At 47.7% G+C, this 20,201-nt stretch overlaps 1 protein-coding gene and 1 long non-coding RNA gene across 2 annotated transcripts in view; one reads left to right on the top strand and one right to left on the bottom strand.

Annotated features, from left to right (window-relative positions):
- The window catches only part of C3AR1 (complement C3a receptor 1), a 330,535-nt gene that overhangs the window by 164,995 nt on the left and 145,339 nt on the right, over nt 1–20,201 (top strand). The gene's annotated exons all lie outside the window — the stretch shown is intronic.
- Nucleotides 1,139–9,183, bottom strand: LOC310825235. Its single transcript, XR_014555184.1, has 3 exons — nt 9,024–9,183; nt 6,989–7,105; nt 1,139–2,010 (listed from the first exon to the last, which is right to left on the bottom strand). It is a non-coding gene; the product is annotated as an uncharacterized lncRNA (long non-coding RNA).

Here is a 20,201-nt window from a genome sequence, read left to right as displayed (position 1 = left end):
GAAGAGAGGACCTATAAGCTTTCTGCTGAATGCGTGCAGGTTCCTTCATGTGATCCAGAACCCTGGCGCAACTGAAGCCCTTGATCACATGAAGTAGCATATGCACATATCCCCCCTGTCCTGATCTCCCATCCAGTGCACAAAGACAGTGAAGTGGGGTGAAGGCAGTGGAGACAGGCAGACTGACAATGACACCCAGGGGTGCTGTTTACTCTGCACCCCCATGTGCTTCTACCACTGGTCTAGGAAGCAGAGTGTGCATAATGTCACCCATAATACACACATCCACCCTCTAATGAAATACTGTTGCTTTGATGAAACCCCGCAAACCAGCTTTGATCTGAATTGAAAAAAATGACCTGGCTGCTTTTTAAGCAGGTAATGTGTACACAACCTGAGCTCTGTAAGGAGATTGGGGGGGGGGGGGTCAGAGAGATGGCGGAAGAGAAAGAGGGAAAGGAGGAAAGAAAGAAGGTAAGTGAGATACAGAAGCAAAAGAAAAAAGAATGAAAGAACAGTTGGGGAAGGTGGTGTGATTCAGTGTGAAAGTGGAGAAAGTCTGCCTTTGTGTTTTTGTTTGTTTATTTGTTTCACTTATATTCACTTATATAGTCATAATGGCAGGGCACCTGATAACCAATAATTGGCCCCAGATGAACTTTATGGTTGAGTGGGATTTGAAACATGGTCTCCCACAATAACCACTACATCACATTGGCAGTGTGTGTGTGTGTGTGTGTGTGTGAGAGAGAGAGAGAGAGAGAGAGAGAGAGAGAATGAATACTTCATATTCTTGAATGTTAGGTTTTGAATGGAGTTGTGTTCCGTCCGTTATTCACTCAGCCTGTACTATGTGGATTCACCAACTTTCTTGAATGATCCACTAAACTGCATCAGTTTTGAGCCCACACATTCATTGATTATCCTGCGGCTGTACTTGCCTATTTGAGTAATGCACCTTTCCTACACAGTTGGAGGCTGATTTGTGTTGGCCCTGTCCTCTAGAACATTTGTGAAACTTGAAGGCAATGCAGTATGTCTGTGTCTGTATACAAAAGCGGTAGCTGTTAATACCATGAATCAAAGGCACTTGCTCTGGGCTTTGCCCTTTTACCACTGTGTTCTGTAGTTGCATCTGCGAAGAAAACATACAATATGGGGACACGTCAACACTTAAGATGAATGTGCAATATTTATGCATTGCTGATGAGCAATTATATTCACATAAACCAATGGCATTTCTTTTGCAGTTTATTTTGAATAAAAATTGTGGTGCCCGTAACAGGATTCAGTACTCCAGGTGTGTTCTGAGTCTGACCAAGAAAGAATAGAGTGGTATCATGACTTCCCTTGATCTGAACTCTATACTTGTGTTGATGTAGCCTAACAGCATAAGGTTTCTTGCTGCTGCATCACACTGTTGTCTCAGTAAGCTTGTGGTCTACTAAGACCCCTAGATCCTGCTGGCAAGCCAGATGTCCCCCATCTTATATCTGTGCAGCTGGTTCTTCCTGTCTAAGTGTAGAACCTTACATTTGTCCCTACTGAAATTCATTTTGTCAGTTTTGGCCCAGTTTTCCAATCTGTTAAGGTCATCTTGAATCCTGGTTCGGTCTTCTGCAGCATTAGCTGCCCCACCCAGTTTAGTGTTATCTGCAAAGTAGATGACCATCACCTCAATTCTTAATCCAAGTCATTTATGCACTCTTGGAGGTGTGTTCTAGTGGAACTTAAAAGAACGTAAAAGAAACAGCCAATCAGTGAAAGAGGTAAGAGTGGAAAGATCAGGAACCTTTGGAGTAGTTAAGGAACAGGACAAGGGTAGAAACTTTGGTCCCTAGTAAAAAGTCTGTTAGGAGGGTGAGATTGGTGCCTGGCCTACATGCTTGGCACTTGCCTCTTCTGGAAATATATGATGGTTCCTATTCTTTCTATCTCACTTCCCCTGGACTCCTGCAACTGCAGCAATCTTGCCTCTTGATTTAGTCTCCAAATTCAACTTGTCTTGGACTGAAAACAAGAATTTCAGCATGTCCAGTTTGTCATTACTGCAGGAAATAGTGCAGAGAAATGAACCACCAACACAGCCTGACAGAATTTGCCCAGAACCGTTCAAGGTTCAGGAGGCATCCTGGTTGTACTTAATTGGAAACATCCAAAAGTGAATCATGTGCATGTAATAGAATATTTCTTTCAGGTACAACTGCAGGTCATGAATTGCCTGCATTCTGCTTAGTGAGTCACAAAAGGTCCTTGACCACATTACTGGTCTCCATCTTCAAGGCCAAGACAGTAAATGGAAACACAGCTAGCCAAGTACCTATGAAATCATTCTCACCTTTCCTTGCCAACAACCACTAATCTAGCACAATAGGCTTGATTCCGTGAAAATTCATTCATTCAATTTCAGAACTTAAGCCTTTTACAACATGTCCAAATTGGCTCTGAAAGAATTTTGCAATATATAAAGATATAAAACTATAACATACTAAGACCGCAATCCTACAAATTCTTACTTAGGAGCAGGGTTCACAGCTTGGCCACATCTCAAAGCCATTTAAGACATTTAAGGGGATCTAGAAGGTTTAGCCTCCTTCTAAGTATCTCAGAGGAAAGGCATTAGATCTCAGACTGAGGATCCAGAATCAAGGGCTAAGCAGTTTTCCAGCTGGCTTGATAAGAGCTTGTTAGTGGCCTTACAGCCAGGCAGATGAAGCAAACTCTGCCCTCCCCACTAGGTGCTGTCACTTGCCTTCACCAGAGCCTCAGCATACAACAAGGTTATCCATTGTTTTGTCAGGATCACTTTTTATCTCCCGGGTTCTCAGTGAATATTGGGGTTCAAGGCTTATAAGTCTTTAGATGAGACCTGCCATGGCCATGTTTCCCCTTTGTAAAAAAGTCAGCACTATTTCTGACAAAGGGAGCTTCCAGTAACATAAAACTTGGGTTCAGAATTTTGAACCATCCACAATCTCTTCTTAATCTATCATGGGCTATGCCCATATATACACTGGGCAACATCTTTCCAATAATTTTCCCCATTTAAAATAACTGGCTGTAAAGGACTAACCTTGGATGAATCACATAAGAGGCCTAGAAAGGGGGGGGGTGCAGGGGACATGACAATTATGGGAGTTTTAGCTTTTTGTCTTTGATATGTATGAATGTCTGAAGTGTTCCCTTATTCAGCTGCAGGTCAGGATAAATTACACCACTCTAAAACTGGTAACTGGATCAGCATCTGGCCCACAAGCCATTAGTCAATGAAAAGGATCTGTTCCCTAAGTACTTAATTTCTAGAAAATGGCACCCTGTGCTATTACAAGGATCCTATTTAGAGACAGGCTCTGAAGTAGATCAAAGACAGAGCTACTGGAATGGCTTTTGGAACGTATGTGTGACTATAAAATATTTTGAATGGCTGACAATATTTGCAATCAGCACTGTAAAGTTTTGTGATACTTAATGCCTGCAGATGTTACGTGGCTCAGCGCATTGCTCTTGGCCCAAATTACCAGTTATAAACCCAAGGGAGTATCAGGTTACTAATGCAACTGGTTACTGGATCAGTCTGACGTGTCGTCAGGAAAGACTGGCATTGTAAAATGGAAACTTAGTTCTCCATAGAGATGTGCAAATCAGTGCTCAGCATGCTGGCACTGAGAGTGATGGTACATTTGTTCCAATATAATGAGGGGGGGCACTTCATGTGGGATGAACTCATGGGAAGACATGTAAACACCCTGAAAGCAAAACAGGATGAATGCAGAATGAATGTTCATTGTCAGAAAAGACCAGGCTTAGTCTAACCACCATGTAAACTTCATGCAAACAAATCTGGATGAATGCTGAATTAACAGGCCATCTAGAGGAGACCTTTCTCGCCTCTAGCTATGCTCCTGGCCCCCTCCAATCTGCCTTCCACCCTCCACTCACCATGGCACTGAAGCTATCCTCCCCCAAATCACTGATGATCTTTGCACACATAAATCCAAATGTCTCTGCTCAGTCCCCATCCTCCTTGACTTCTCTGCTGCCTTCAATACAGTTTATTCCTTGCTTGATTCCCCTTATGCCCTCCACCTCTGGAGTTTCATCTTCAGTATGTTCTTCCACTGTAGACCCTCTATATGCACCACAGGTTATGGGTTTTGAATGAGGTAAAACTTTGATACTTGGAGACTCATGCAGAAGTTGAACAAATAAGAAAAAGATTTATCATATAGGACAAAGTTGGTCAAGCAAATGATTTGTCAAGAGATCAACGTCTTTTAGGAAACAGTTAACTTATTAATAATCATACTAAAACCAGTGGATGTTACAGGCTTCTAAACAAGGTAGTAAACACACAGCTTGCTTCTTTTAATTTTCAGTTGCTTATTTTTTAGTTATTACTCTTCAGTTAGATATTACAGGTTTCTAGACTAGTTGGTAAATGTTTAGCTTATTTCAAGTTATTTCACTTCAGTTCCTTAACTTAATCGTTGCATAAGTGTTACAGCTTAACACTTTGGTTCTTAACCAAGGTAGCACTTTCTGTCAGTTTCCCAACCTTCTAGCAGTCACACTCCAGAGGTACTTATGACAGCACAATAACAACACACCCAGGGGGTCACCACACTCCTCTTGACTGGATTTGGATTCTTCTCTTTCTAGAAGATCTCTCCCCTTCTGACTGAAATGAGACCCAAGTAGACGGTATCCTCCCAGCTCTACTTCTCCTTGCTCAAACCCAGCCCTCCAGTTAACTCCTGGCTTAATACTCTCACAAGACACTAAACACTACCATTCTATCTAAGGTCAGAGACACGTTTTTCTACCTGTAGATATTTTCCTCAGAGTGGATGTTGCACATAGATCAGAACCCGCTCTCTAATTATTTTCTCCCTGCTGCTCTCTCAGACATTCCCAAACTTTTTTGGCCTACCGCCCCCTTTTCAGAAAAAGAATTACTAAGCACAATTACTGACCCCCAGTGACTGCTTCAGCTGTCCATCACAGTTTGCTTCCTAGCTGCCCAATCATTCTTTCAGTTTCTCCTCATGGGGAGTCCTTCCTCACTTTCCCTCTCTCTCTTTGATCTTCTGTGATTTTCTTTCTGTCCGTTTCCTACTGTCTAATCTCATCACAGCCTGGGACACCCAACTCTTCTCTTGCCTTGCTCCACTCCTCCATTTCCAAGAGTCTCTCTGATCTTCCCCCTTCAGTGCTTCTTCATCATCTCAAGCTGAATACAGTGGTACTTTGGCTTACAACCATGATCCGTTCCAGAGGTCCATTTGTAAACCAAAACAGGTTGTAACCCAAGGCGCACTTTCACCAATGGGGCCTCCAAAAAAAAATTGTTTGTGATTCAAAAAAAAAGGGGCTATAATCCAAAAAAAGGTTGCAAACTGGGACACGCACTTCTGGGTTTGACGTGTTTGTAATCCAAAACGTATGCAAACCAAGGTACCACTGTATGTCCAAGACTAAACCTCATATTTCTCCCTGAACCCCTCCTGTTTCTTATATTCTTCATAGTCATTGAAAAAATTACCAACAGCAACCCTAAATCCATACATTTGCTACCTTTCTGCCTTCCCCATTCATCATCCTCTAGTGGCTTTAGTTTAAAGTTTTTCCCAAAGGCTTCTGTCCCCCTTCCTTCCTTCCTTCCTTCCTTCCTTCCTTCCTTCCTTCCTTCCCAGAGGCAAGGTAGGGCTTCTCCATGGCTGCAGGAAAACAAATTGCTTCAACTGCAAGGTAGCAAACGGCAAGGCTGCCTCTCCTGTTCCCTTCTGCCTCCTCTTCATTTTCAATTTTTTGAGGGGAAGGGTGTGGAAGGAGAAACTGTGCACCAAGCAGAGTATCTCCACCTCCCACACCTCTGTTTGTATTTTCAGAAGCCGTGTACAATTTATCCAATTAAGCAAATGCATTAAGGGGCATAACAGACGGCTCTTCGGCTGGACGATTGCAGTGACTTTCACCAACCTTCTAATATCAACAAGCCTCCATAAACCGTTAGCAGATTTATGCCTTAGTAAGAATCAATCTATTACTTTCAGCTGTAAATCTCATGTGCTTTGGACACAAAGTGAATTTTAATAAAAATCATATAAGGAACTAGACTCACAAGGCCATGTTTCACAGGCCTGCCAGCATTTGAAACCAATTAATAGAGGCATTGGCAGTGAGCAGAGGGGAGGCAACAAAAACATATCTTTTAGCTCCTGGTGAAACACATGGACATAGCAAAAGTCATCTGAAGAATAAATTGCAGGGGAGGGAGTTCTTTCAACCTCAGGATCCAAGTATCTTTCTTTAAGCATTTTTGCGGTAGGGAAATCTAGTTTTCCCAGCAATACTTTATTGCTGTGGCTCCCAGTTATTGTTTCAATCACAATAGTGGGTGGAAATGTTCTGCACCTTGAGCTTAGCCTGGCAGCTAATTGGCAGCTAGTGAAATTCTTTCAGAAGCTGGTGAATGTTGGTGGCACTATTTCTCCCCAATGCACTAGCTGCAGCTTCCAGGCCAATCTCAGGGGCAGCTCCACAAACAGTGCATTGCAGTAGTCCAGCCCGACAGTGCATGGACATCAGTGATCAGGCTATCCAGCCCAGAAATGGACAAACCTGCCTTCTAGCTGAAGTTCGTAAAAGGCACGCATAGTCATTGAGGTCACCTGTCTAGTGACAGAGATATCTGCTCCTTCAGGGGGAGAACGACACCATCCAAAGCAAGCTGTTGACCAGCTCTCAGGCATGGGAGCCATCAACACTTTTAGCTTGTCAGGATTCAGCATCAGTTTGCTGGCTCTTATCCAGCCCACCACTGCGAGTCCAGGGCTGGCATGACCTCTTCTGACGCAGATATTGCACAGAAATAAAGCTGGGCATCCTTAGCGCATTGGTGACACCTCACCACAGCTCTCCTAATGTGCTCATATGTGATGTGGTCATACCACAGACTAACAGAAAAGGTCCGCCTAAAGCTATTCACTGAATTCAGGGCAAAGGTGAAACTGTAGTCCAATTTTCCTGCCACAGGATTTTGGCAGTGACACAGCACCAACTATCTCCATCAAAAAGGACTCAGTCCTCCAGAACCCTCCAGAATCTGAAAGAAAGAAAACACATATCTGAGATGTTTTGTATTAGTTTACAGCTGTTCGCTTGTAACTTCAAGTATTACTTCATAACTTTATTGACTTCTTCAGAGTTAGTTATGGTGTGCAATTATGCATGTAAAAGACCCTTCATTATCTCAGAACTCAGTTATTTTTGACTAACAGCAATAAGATGTAACACAGTTAAATAACAAGACTGTGGGATGAGGGAAGCAAAGAGGAATTGTAAATATAATCCCAATAATTGTATTGGAGGCCAGGATTTATAATTACTAAATGTGTGATAACGGCTTCCTAAATGCCCATGCTCTTTAAACAACCTAATTTATAATTTAAAAAGCTGACAATCCTTAAAGTGTTTTACTTTATCTTGTCTGGAATAATGGAAGAGTAAGTTATTGAAAACCTTTATTTTTCATTAGCCTTAAATTCAGCGACAATTAATGTGCCCAATTTGATTATAAACTGCACAAATTAAACAATAAAGAGCTGTCTAATGAGAAATTAATTATGAGGAACAGAAGAGGAGCTGGGCTGGATAAAAGTAATAAGTTATGGCCGATGGCAGATGTGTCAGCTTTTAAAGGAGACAAAGGGCTTTTTCCTCCATGTGTGCTGGTGCTGATATGGCTCATCACAGATCAGTAGATCCAGAAGCCGTAACAGCACAGTAATTGAAACTGCCAAAATCAATAGCACTGACAACCTTAATTAAATTAAATATGTCTCTGATGAGCTCCAACAGCATGGCAGCGGACCACTTGACCCTTTCTCCCAGGCTTCCTTGACGGGATTCAGCACACTGCGTGATGGATTCCACCCCCCGAGGACATTTGGAGCACTCCAGCTACTATTGGAAATTGCTCCAGGAGTAATGGCCTTCCCGGTGGAACAAGGGTTTTTGACTTACAATGTGCAGTGCAAGGGGCGGAGGGGGGGGAGCACAGTTTCTTTCTACAGCCACCATTGGACTGGGGTGGCAGAAGAATCCTCAGCTGAACTGATCTTCTCCCCCTCACTTTTTAAACCATGCTAAACAGTCTCGCTAGATGCTTGCTAGAAAACCAGCTCACAATCTCTTAGGCAAGCAAAGCGCTGTGGGGTGGTGGAAAGAGTGCTGGACTTTGGCTGGGGCCTGGGGCCACCAATACGCTAGTGCCCAACTTTATCTCTCCTTTCCATCTGCATCTGAGGAGGCTGTTTCTGTGCTAAGCCAGAATCCATCAGTAATGGACTGGATTGTGGAGAACAAATTGAAGCTGAATTCAGACAAGACGGGGTGCGCCTAATCAGTCAAAAAGCAGATCAAAGAACAGGGATTCAACCCATACTGTATGGGGTTCCTCTCCTCCTGAAAACTCAGGTTATTCCTCTTGCGTGTACTCCGAGATTCAATGCTTAGTCTAGACACCCAAGTTTCCATGGTGACTTGGAGAGAATTTACCCATTTGCAGTAAAACATAGTGCACCAGCTGCACCTGTTCCTAGAGATGTCTGATGTGACCACACTGATATATGCCATAGAATCACAGAATTGTAGAGCTGGAATGGACCCCCAGGGTCATCTAGTCCAGCCCCCTGCAATGCAATATGGGGTTCAAACCCATGACTCTGAGATTGAGAGTCTCATGATCTTCCAACTGAGCTATTCCAGCAGCCTTGGTTGCATCATGTTGGGATTACTGTAACACACTTTACATGGAACTTCCTTTGGAAAGTGTTTGGAAACCTCAGCAGGTCTGAGATGCTGCAGCCAGGTTGCTGACTGGAGCCAGTTATAGGAAGAACAGAAATGCCTTGTTGCATTAGCTCCACTGGCTAATTCTCCATTTCCGGACAGATTCACAGCACTGGTTTTGACTTACAAAACCCTATACAGCTTAGATCCAGACATCTGAAGGACCATACCTCTCTACATGAGCATTCCCAGGTTCTGATATCTTTTGGGTAAACCTCTCTCTCAGTCCCACCACCCTCGTAGGCACGCCTGAATAGGACACAAGAGAGAACCACATTGTGGCATTCATTATCGCTCAACCCAACTTACCTCACAGGCTTGTTGTGCTGACACAATAGGGAAAGGGATCTTAGAGTAACATGGGATCGGGTGTAATTTACAAACCAACTTTCCTCCATGAATGGTCCTTGGAGGCCACTCCTAAGGCCCCAGCCTGAGTAAGGAAGAGGGCCAACATCCAAAGTCCTCTAGAATTGCAGAGTTGGAAGGGACCCCAAGAGTCATCTAGACCAACCCTCTGAAATGCAGGAATCTCAACTAAATCATCCATGACAGATGGCCCTCTGACCTCTGCTTACAAACCTCCAAAGAGGATGAGTCCACAACCTCCTGAGGGAGTCTGTTCCACTGCCAAACAGCTCTTACTGTCAGAAAGTTATTCCCGATGTTAAGTCAGAATCTTCTTTCTTGTAACTTGAAGCCATTGGTTCGAGTCTTACCCTCCAAGCAGGAGAAAACAAGTGAAATAAACAAGTGCCCCAGCCCCTCATCCCTTGACTACCCGCTTGCAGTGCCAAGGCTCTCCTTTGGAATTTAGCAGGGAAGAATAGATACCTTTACGCAGGCACAGGGTCCTTTCCCTCACTAATGAGAAAGTACAGAGATTGGTTGTCAGGTCAGAGGAGCATCAGGTCAGCATCTCTTTTCCTAGAAACGAAGCTACGTCATTTGGAAAGCAAAGACTGGGTTATGAAAAAGAGAAAATTGACTGAGAAACCTTTTGGCTTGGCTCTGTGTTATGCAGAAAAATGTACATTATAGGGATCTAAAAAGGCAAAGGAACTTGGAGAGTCCTTGTGACACAAAGCCCTTGATAGTCAAGTTCCACTGTAAAGCGGACATTTGTTTCCTCCTGAGGAAATTTGCTTGAGTAAATATTTTCACAGAAGACTGTTCTGTTGACTGTGCATCAGCTGACTTCCTAAACAGCATTAAATAATCACCTCTCTAGGTTTTCAAAATGTTTATGTCAGCATTTACAAACTCCTCCTTCATTATAGGCCTGTCAAAAGATCAGAGGCCAAGATTATTGCAACAGATTCCTTGGAAATGCTATAGTTGTTGCCTTGACAACTCCAGAGACAGCAGACACTTGAGGTGGCCAAACGGTGCTTTTTGCTGTAGCAAAGAGTTTGAACTAATCGGCTGGGGGAAATACAGTCCTCAGGCAGACACCTTCAAGCTAAATGCAGAAGGAATCGTAAAATATCCCAGTCCCTATGGTGTAGAATCAGGCAACACAGTAGACAACAGCTTCCTGTCAAGCAGTGCTTTTTTCTGGGGGGACGCAGGGGTACGCATACCCCTAAACATTTTGTGAATCTAAGTTTGGCCTCGTTAAGGGCAGTATTTCAATATGAGTAGGAAAATGAGAATATCCCCTAAACATTTTTTTTGGGGGGGGGAGCACTGCTTTCAAGAATATATGAGCTAGAAGGTACCTGGTTATAAATATTTGGTTTCCTCCCCTTGATTTTGAAGGACAGTGGTACCTCGGGTTACAAACGCTTCAGGTTACAGACGCTTCAGGTTACAGATTCCGCTAACCCAGAAATAGTACCTTGGGTTAAGAACTTTGCTTCAGGATGAGAACAGAAATCGTGCAGCAGCAACTAGAGGCCCCATTAGCTAAAGTGGTACCTCAGGTTAAGAACAGTTTCAGGTTAAGAACGGACCTCTGGAATGAATTAAGTTCTTAACCAGAGGTACCACCGTAGGCTGGATCTCACTGGTGGCAAAGCAGAGTTCTGCTGTCCTGAGTTGAGCAAGTCACAGTTCTCAGTCTCCCTTGCTTCAGATTTTTATGCACACACCTATGCATGGTTGACAGCCTGGTTAATATCTCCTGCAGGATTACACACAACTCTACAGACTTCAGCAACTTCAGCTGCTCTGATTTCAGCTAGAATCACCAACACACTTTCAAGACTATCTTTGCAGCTTCAAGGGACAGAAACTTTTTATTACTGCATTTACGGGAATCTAATGCACCATCAAATCTAATGCACACCTCAATTTTCAAAACCTTAAAACCAAAAAAGTTTTTGCTGGTGCACCTTAATTTCCTCTATGTAATTTGGCCAAAATAGGTGTGCATTACATTTGATATTATACGAAAGCCAAGATTCTCTTAAAGCTAACTTTGGCCCCCAATATCACCCCACAGGAGCTCACAATACTGTCCTGCATCACCCAAGCTTCTGAATATTACATATATTTCACACCTCCCACTATGAGCAGTTAAGAGTAAGAAACACACGTTAAGGAAACTCATGCAAGGAAAGGGGAAGGTCTCTCAGGGATGATAAAATGTTAAAATACTAAGTTTCCCCGCCCTTTCATTCCAAAGCTGTCCTGGCACAACTCCTGTAGCTCCTTCTAATCAAATCACTGCTATGAAAGTCTACGATAAATAGCTGCGAAGAGATTCCATTGTCCCCCTCACTTCTCCTTAGAATGTCTCCTCTGCCGTTATGTCTACAAATCTTTGGCAGTAGCTCGGCAGCTGGTTTGCCAGGATCGCAGCTTGTCGTGCTGCTCACAATAAACTCTTTGTTGCTTCACACTCTTCCATCTGTTTCTTTCACCCATCTCTTGTCTCCTCACTACCATTGTCCGCTCACGGAGGCAACACAAAGCTGCACTTCCTCGTGGGTTGAAGCGGGAACAACGACGTAACAGTTCATGATGAATTCTGATGCTTGGATAATGCTGCAGTGCAGGATATAAACTGAAGAAGCTAATAAGCATCCATGGCAGAGCTCCTCGCACAATCAAAAAGCTCATTTTCATGTTGAAGGCACATCTAGTGGAGCATGGAGTAAGCTAGCTAGCAAAAGAGCATTAAAAAACCAGTAGTTACCTGTTTGGGGAATGATTTCTAACATCATGGACAGTTTAAAAGTGGCTGTGGGCCATTGATGGTTCTGTGCAGAAACCCAAAGTTCTCACTAGCTCCTGATCAGAAAATCTACTACTTGTTACTGTCTAATCAGAAGCAATTTTCTTCTCCCCGCCAGCAATATTTATGTGTCAGGCTGCATGCCGGGGCCAGCGAAAACGTCTCTGGCCTGCTGGCCTTATTGCAATGCTATACTCAATTACCCAGCAAGAAGCCCCATTGAATTCAGTGGGACACACTTCGGAGCAGGAATCTGCTTCAAGCCTCTGAACAAGTTGGTTGCACTTTACTAGGCAGCATAGTGAAGATAATGTGTGGGTCCTTTGTTTATCAAGTTTGGGTTTTCTTTTTCTTTTTCACAACATTTCATTGATAGTGTGTCTTTATACAAGCATTCATACATATATGCATAAATACATACAGTTATAATAATATCTATCCAAGTTAACACAAAAAACATTGTAATAATAATAATAATAATAATAATAATAATAATAATAATAATATTTTATTTATATCCCGCCCTCTCCAGCCAAAGCCGGGCTCAGGGCGGCTAACAACAATAAATTGCTAGGCCTTCTGTATTCTAAAACAGATGTACAAAAGGAAGTGATAAATGAAAAAATACGATTGCATGGTAAGGAGCCTGTAGCTCAATATTTGCTCAGATTTTGACAAAAGGATCTGCTTTATCCCATCTATGCAGTAGTGGTTTAGTACTAGTAAATTAATACCCTCCAACATGTGTCTGATGAAAACAGGGACATCCTATTCCATTAGTATAATAATAATAATAATAATAATAATAATAATAATATACCCTGCCCATCTGACTGGGTTGCCCCATCTACTCTAGGTGGCTTCCAACAAATATAAAAACATAATGTCAGGGGCTCAGGAGCAGAGGCACAGGAGAGGGAGGAAATGGAGAGTGAGGGGGAGGAATCCGAGGGGAGCGTAGGCGGTGACAGTGGTCAGAGGGATTCCATGAGCCTCTCCAGCGAATCGGAAGATTCACAGAAGGGAGCGCCGATGGCCAGGGCAAGGGGGGTGCCAAGGGGGAAACCCCAGAAGGAAGGGGCCAGCGGGGACTCCCAGAGCAGCAGTTGGAAATCAGGACCAGCTTCCCCACCAGAGCGCAGTGGGGGGGAGGAGTCCCAGGCATCAGGACCAGTGTTCTCACCACCAGCGAGAGGAGATGAGTCAGGATTGACCACGCCTCCATCGGAGAGCGGGGAAACGGTCAAGAGGAAAGTTACCGGCTGGGCGCGCGCGCCAAGTTCAAATGTACAGGCGAGCGGCACAGCAGGTAGCCCGGATAGGGAGCCAGGTCCTAAAGCCCGCCGGAAGGAGGGGCAAGACTCAGGGGGGTCAGCGTCAGAAGAGTCCAGAAAGGAGGAAACCCCAGGGGGCAGAAGGACCCAGAGGAGGAAAGAACAACGGAAGAGGTGGAGTAAGGCTAGAGTCTTAAACTGGTGTCTAGGAGGCGGAGACTCAGATGGAGCGTCGCCGGTCTAGGTTCTAAGACGTAGAGTTGCACGCTGCGGTTTGGAAATGGAAACTAATCTTCAATAAAGACTTTTATACGTTATTACTGACTAGCGTTGGTCCTCTGTGAGCTGGGACCTAGAGGCAACTCTGACAGTAAGCTCCATCCCCTAAAAAAAAAACACCTCGCAACGTGAGTGGACGCAGCGAGGGGCGAAGATTGGTGCTTCGCGAGCTCACGAAGGCAGGACAAGATGACTACCGAAGAACAAATAGCAACCCTGCGAAACGCAGTGACACAACTTAACGCGGAGATACTAGCAGCCAGGAAGAGGGAAGACGAAGCAGCTGCTGTCTGCCATGATCTGCGAACCAGGTTGGAAGTGTTGACTAAACAGGGGCTACCGGGACCCAGACCAGAGGGGATTGGGCTGGGAAAGAGAGGAGGGAGCCTTGTGTCTCATTTCGATGGGAATCTGCAGCAGTATCCTAACTTCAGAGCAGACGTGGTTTTCGCCCTAGAGTTGCTGGAGAAGGACTTTAGAGATGAGCAGGAGAAAGTAGGCTTCATACTAACGCATCTCCACGGAGACGCTAAAGCGTGGCTGCGGAATCTGTACTGAGATAAAGACCCAGCCCTCCAAAATGCGAAAGCCTTCCTTAAGGCGATGGATGCGTGCTTTTTATCAGAGATTGATGTAGATATCGCCAGGAAAGAGATACATGGATTGAAGCAAGGCAGAGCCACTGTAAGGCAATATCACTCCCGCTTTTTTGCTTTGGTCAACGCGCTGGGATGGGAAAAAGAGTCAGCTGCCGTCAGGGACCTGTTCTGGGAGGGGTTGAACGGGGCTGTGAAAGACGAAATTGCGAGGGGGGAGCGACCCCAGACCACTAAAGACGTGATCCAGAGAGCGCTGACGATTGGGGTGAGGCTGGAGGAACGTTCCTGGAGTAAGTACGAAGGGCGTTGGGGACGCACGCCAGCAAGAGCACCTCCTTTCTTTCCCAGGGAGACAGCGCGCGCTCAATCCACGCCTCCATTGGGAGGGGGAGAGGAGCCGATGGAGTTAGGTGGTGCCAAGGCTCAGTCAGCAGCCAGAGCCCTAACGCCGGGAGCAGTCAAACCGAAGCCTCCTAGAGGGAACAGGAAGTGTTACATCTGCGACAGTGCTCAGCACATGGTGAAAGAGTGTCCCCAGAGGATTCACAAGCACACTGCAGCCTCAGCGACAGTTACAGAAGTAGTTCAGCAGAGTGCACCACAGCAGGGAAACAACGGAGTCTGGCTGGAATCAGAGGCACTGGGGCCCAGCCAGACGAGTCAGTGAAGCAGTCCCCAGGGATCTTACAGCCCACAGACCCCCTCCCACCCAAACCAGTGGTGCAAGTCACGGCATCGCTTCAGCTGCCCACTGGACTCACCATGGAAGTCCCTATTACCATTGACTCTGGCAGCAATGCAGACTTTATAGGAGTGGATTTCGTCACTCAACATGGCATAGCGCTCCTGCCTGCCACGATGCCTCTGAAAGTGGTAACAGTCGACGGCAGGGAGCTGCTAGGGGGATAAGTGGTACAGCAAACGCCGCCAATGGTGATGCAAATTGGGAATCACCGCGAAATCATCAGCTTCAACGTCACCCAACTGTCAGACACTCCCATAGTGTTGGGCATGAGCTGGCTGGACCGGCACAGTCCGGCATTAGCATGGTACCAGCGCCAATTGACTTTCGGCTCCTCCTACTGCGCAGAACGCTGCATCCTGACTAACCAGGAGGATGAGGGGCAAGAGGATGCTCCACAACTGCGACTAGGCATGCTGCAAGCAGTACCCGACAAGTACAAGGCGTTTTTGGAGGTCTTCTGCGAGAAGGAAGCGGACAAGCTGCCTCCCCACAGGCCCTACGACTGCAAGATTGACCTCCTGCCGGGGGCGACGCTGCCGACGGGGAAACTGTATTCCATGTCTGAGGATGAAATGCAGGAACTCAGGGAGTTCATAGATCACAACTTGAAGCGGGGATTCATGCGAGAATCCAAGGCAGTGGGGGGCAGTCCCGTGTTTTTTGTGAAGAAGCGGGACACGCCCCAAAAGAGGCTTGTAGTTGATTACAGAATTTTGAATTCGAAAACCAAGCCCACAGCCTTCCCCATGCCCAAAATCGATGACCTGCTGGCGACGGTGAGGAAGGGTCGCATCTTTACCAAGTTGGATCTACGCGAAGCGTACAATCTCATACACGTGCGGGAGGGCGACGAGTGGAAGACGGCCATGTTTACGCCGCTAGGCACCTATGAATATAGAGTTATGCCTTTTGGATTACAAAATGGTTCCCACTGTTTTCAAGCCTTCATGCACCACGACTTAGCGGGTCTCCTCTACAAGAAGTGCATCTGCTTCCTGGACGACATCCTGATCTTCTCGGAGTCGCTGGAGGCCCACGAGAGGGATGTCAAGGAAGTCCTGCAAAGGCTGAGGGAGCACAGGCTTTATGCCAAGCTGGAGAAGTGCCAGTTCGACATGACGGAGGTTGATTTCCTGGGCTACAAGCTGTCCGACAAGGGGCTCGCCATGGACAGCGCCAAGGTCCGCTCGGTGCTGGACTGGAAAAGCCCGCGCAATCGGAAGGAGGTCCAGAAGTTTGTCGGCTTTGCCAACTTTTATCGCAAGTTTATCAAGGGTTTCGCTATGCAGACGGCGGCCATCACCGACACCCTCAGCTCCAAGAAGAAGAGGTTCATCTGGACGGAGCAGGCGGAGCAGTCCTTTCAGAAGCTCAAGCGTCTCTTCGCGTCCGAAGAACAGCTGCTACATGTGAACCCCAGCAAACCCATGAGGGTTGAGACGGATGCCTCAGACAGAGCCGTGGGGGCAGTCCTGTTGCAGCGAGATCCGCAGGGGGACTGGAGGCCGTGCGCTTTCTACTCCAGGAAACTCAGCAAGTCGGAGCAGAACTACACCATCTGGGACAGAGAGTTGCTGGCCATTCATGCAGCATTCAAGGCGTGGCGGCACTTCCTCATCGGAGCCAAGCACACAGTGCAGGTCCGCACGGACCATAAGAACTTGGAGTACTGGCGCACGGCGAGGTTCCTGAACCAGAGACACATCCGCTGGGCGGAGTTCTTTGCAGATTTCGACTTCAGGATAGAATACATCCCGGGAGACAACAACATCATGGCGGATGCGCTATCCAGGAAACCGCAGTATCTCGAGGAAGAGGCACCGGCGGCGGCCAAGCACATTTTCGCACCGAAAGCGTGGGCATGCACCTCAGCCACGGTGGACCTGGACGCAGTACGTCGCACGCTGCAGACGGACTCCTTCGCTCGAGCCAAGATGGAGGAGGTGCGCAGCGGCACAGCGAAGGACGATGAGTTCCAGATACGGGACGGACTGCTCATCCGCAAAGGGGCCCTCTACGTGCCGGGAGATGACCTCCGCGCGAGAGTACTGCAACAGTTACACAACGCGCCCAGCGCTGGGCACTTCGGCAAAGAGAAGACTGTGGAATTAGTAGCCAGAGACTTTTGGTGGCCCAAGATGCGGGGAGAAGTCGCGGATTACGTCAAAAGGTGCGACACCTGCCAAAGGGCCAAGCCAGTACACAGGCCGCCGGCGGGACTGTTGGAACCGCTACAGACCCCGCTCGAACCATGGGAGAGGGTGGCCCTGGACTTTGTCACTGATCTGCCCAGCTCGAGGGGCAAAACAGCAGTACTCGTGGTAGTAGACTTGTTCACCAAGATGGCCCACTTCATTCCTTGCGCGAAGGTGGCCACAGCGGAGCAGACCGCCAAGCTCTTCATAGACCACGTGTTCAAGGTGCACGGCCTACCACGGTCTATCCTGTCCGACCGAGGGCGCCAGTTCATCTCGAACTTCTGGCAGAAGCTGATGGGCATCCTGAACGTCAAGGTCAGCCTAGCGTCAGCAAGACACCCACAGACCAACGGACAAGCGGAGAGGGTCAACGCCATCATGCAGCAGTACCTGAGATGCTACGCGAACCAGCAGCCCTCGACCTGGGTGGACTACCTACCGCTGGCCGAGTTTGCCTACAAGAACACGAAACACGTGTCTACGGGGGTGACACCGTTTTTCGCCAACAATGAGCGGCATCCCAGAACCTTCCCGGGTTTAGATAAAGTGAGGGAGGGGGAGCCGCAGGGAGCAGAGGCCTTGGCAGCAGAGTTACAGGAGGTCCACGAGCAACTCCGAAGGCAGTTAGAGCTAGCTAAACACGCATACAAAATGCAAGCGGACAGACACAGGAGAGTTGGGGAGGACATCCGGGTGGGGGACTGGGTCTGGTTGGCAGCCCAGGCAGTGCCGGCCAGATTGTTAGCTAAGAAGAAGCTCGGACACAAGCAGATAGGCCCTTACCAAGTCGAGGCACAGATCAACCCAGTGGCCTTCCGGTTGACACTCCCGGAGGGATCCAGAATGCACCCGGTCTTTCATAGATCGGTGCTCACGCCCTACAAGGCACCTCACAGGTTTCAGGCGCCAGGGACAGCACCAGACCCGCTCTGGGGAGCGCCCACGAAAGGGGGGTCACCGAGATGGGAGCCACTCAACGAGGCCACAGAGATTTTAGACTCGAGATGGGGGGAGGAAGGGATTGAATATCTCCTTGCCAGGGAAGACACCCCGGTCAGCGCCAACAGGTGGGTACCGGACTATGCCGTGGAGGAGCAATGGCTCAAAGACGAATTCCATGCAATTTTCCCACACAGGCCCATGCCGGCAGATTATTTCGACGAATATCTTTTCACACCCACACTCTCAGCCAGCATGTTTCAGGGGTTCTCTTCAGCTGAGGACACGACGCTAGAGACTAGCTCTCCAGAGGGATCGCTCTCGGGGTTTGGCACAGGGGGCTCCTATTGGTGGGAGGATCAACCTGAGGTGGGGTGGCGCAGAGAACTGCCAAGAGGGCCATTGCACGCAGCATCACCCCAGGCGACAGGGGAAGAGGGGGTCATGGGCGAGTTGGGGGAAGATCCCGGGTTCGAACACACCACCCAGGAGATGGAAGCAGAGGAGATCGCCGTCGACAAGACCATGGAGGACTTCCCGGACTTATCCGGCTGGCTGCACGCCACGGGGGACGAACTGTATCCTGCACTCACCCCCACAACACTGGAGCACCCAGAACCCGCACCTGAAGAGGGGGAGGGGGGAAGGGGGGCTTTGAGGGGGGGATGGATGTCAGGGGCTCAGGAGCAGAGGCACAGGAGAGGGAGGAAATGGAGAGCGAGGGGGAGAAATCCGAGGGGAGCGTAGGCAGTGACAGTGGTCAGAGGGATTCCATGAGCCTCTCCAGCGAATCGGAAGATTCACAGAAGGGAGCGCCGATGGCCAGGGCAAGGGGGGTGCCAAGGGGGAAACCCCAGAAGGAAGGGGCCAGCGGGGACTCCCAGAGCAGCAGTTGGAAATCAGGACCAGCTTCCCCACCAGAGCGCAGTGGGGGGGAGGAGTCCCAGGCATCGGGACCAGTGTTCTCACCACCAGCGAGAGGAGATGAGTCAGGATTGACCACGCCTCCATCGGAGAGCGGGGAAACGGTCAAGAGGAAAGTTACCGGCTGGGCGCGCGCGCCAAGTTCAAATGTACAGGCGAGCGGCACAGCAGGTAGCCCGGATAGGGAGCCAGGTCCTAAAGCCCGCCGGAAGGAGGGGCAAGACTCAGGGGGGTCAGCGTCAGAAGAGTCCAGAAAGGAGGAAACCCCAGGGGGCAGAAGGACCCAGAGGAGGAAAGAACAACGGAAGAGGTGGAGTAAGGCTAGAGTCTTAAACTGGTGTCTAGGAGGCGGAGACTCAGATGGAGCGTCGCCGGTCTAGGTTCTAAGACGTAGAGTTGCACGCTGCGGTTTGGAAATGGAAACTAATCTTCAATAAAGACTTTTATACGTTATTACTGACTAGCGTTGGTCCTCTGTGAGCTGGGACCTAGAGGCAACTCTGACACATAATAAAACATTAAACATTAGAAAATACTTCAGATGTCTTCTAAAAGTCTTCTAAAGGTTGCATAGTTACTTATCTTGTTGGCTCGGGGGTCGGATAACTCCATACCCTCAGATGAAAATAGGGAAGTCCTACCATAGCCTCCAACATTTCTCCAATGAAAATAGGGGCGTCCTAAGGAAAAATGGGACATTCTGGGATCAAATCAGAAACCAAGGCGGCTTTTTTAAATCCGGGACTGTCCCTGGGAAATAGTGACACTTGGAGGGTCTGGTAAATTGGCTTGCTTACTTGCCCTTCATTATAAGGCTCTGGGGCAGATTACAGGAATGTAAAACTGCAAACATGAAATCAGAGGTGCCTGGTCCCCATTGGGATGGGTAGGGTGGTAGGCCGAGGGGCCGTCAGGGGTTGGAGCTGGAGCCAATTAATTATTGTCCGCCCCCCCCCCCGCTCCCCTCAGCTGAGTTCTACAAGGGCAATACACAGACTAAGGAAAGTGGAGGAAGCTAACTGCCAAGGCTACCCCATTCGACTGGTTGTAAGTAAGAAGGGAGGAAGGTTTGGGCTCCTTAAGGGCAGACTAAGGTTAGTGGGTCACTGCCGCATTGGCCCAAATGAACCAGCCTCTGCCGATTAACATCTTAAACAATTAACTATCAGAAGATGGGGGGCGGTCCTAAAAATATGCCTCAGAGGTGTA

The sequence above is a fragment of the Podarcis gaigeae genome, assembly GCF_964106915.1.
Source record: "Podarcis gaigeae genome assembly, chromosome: 9".
NCBI lineage: Eukaryota > Metazoa > Chordata > Lepidosauria > Squamata > Lacertidae > Podarcis > Podarcis gaigeae.
Note: the sequence above shows the minus strand (reverse complement) of the source record. Positions and strands in the feature narration are given on the sequence as shown.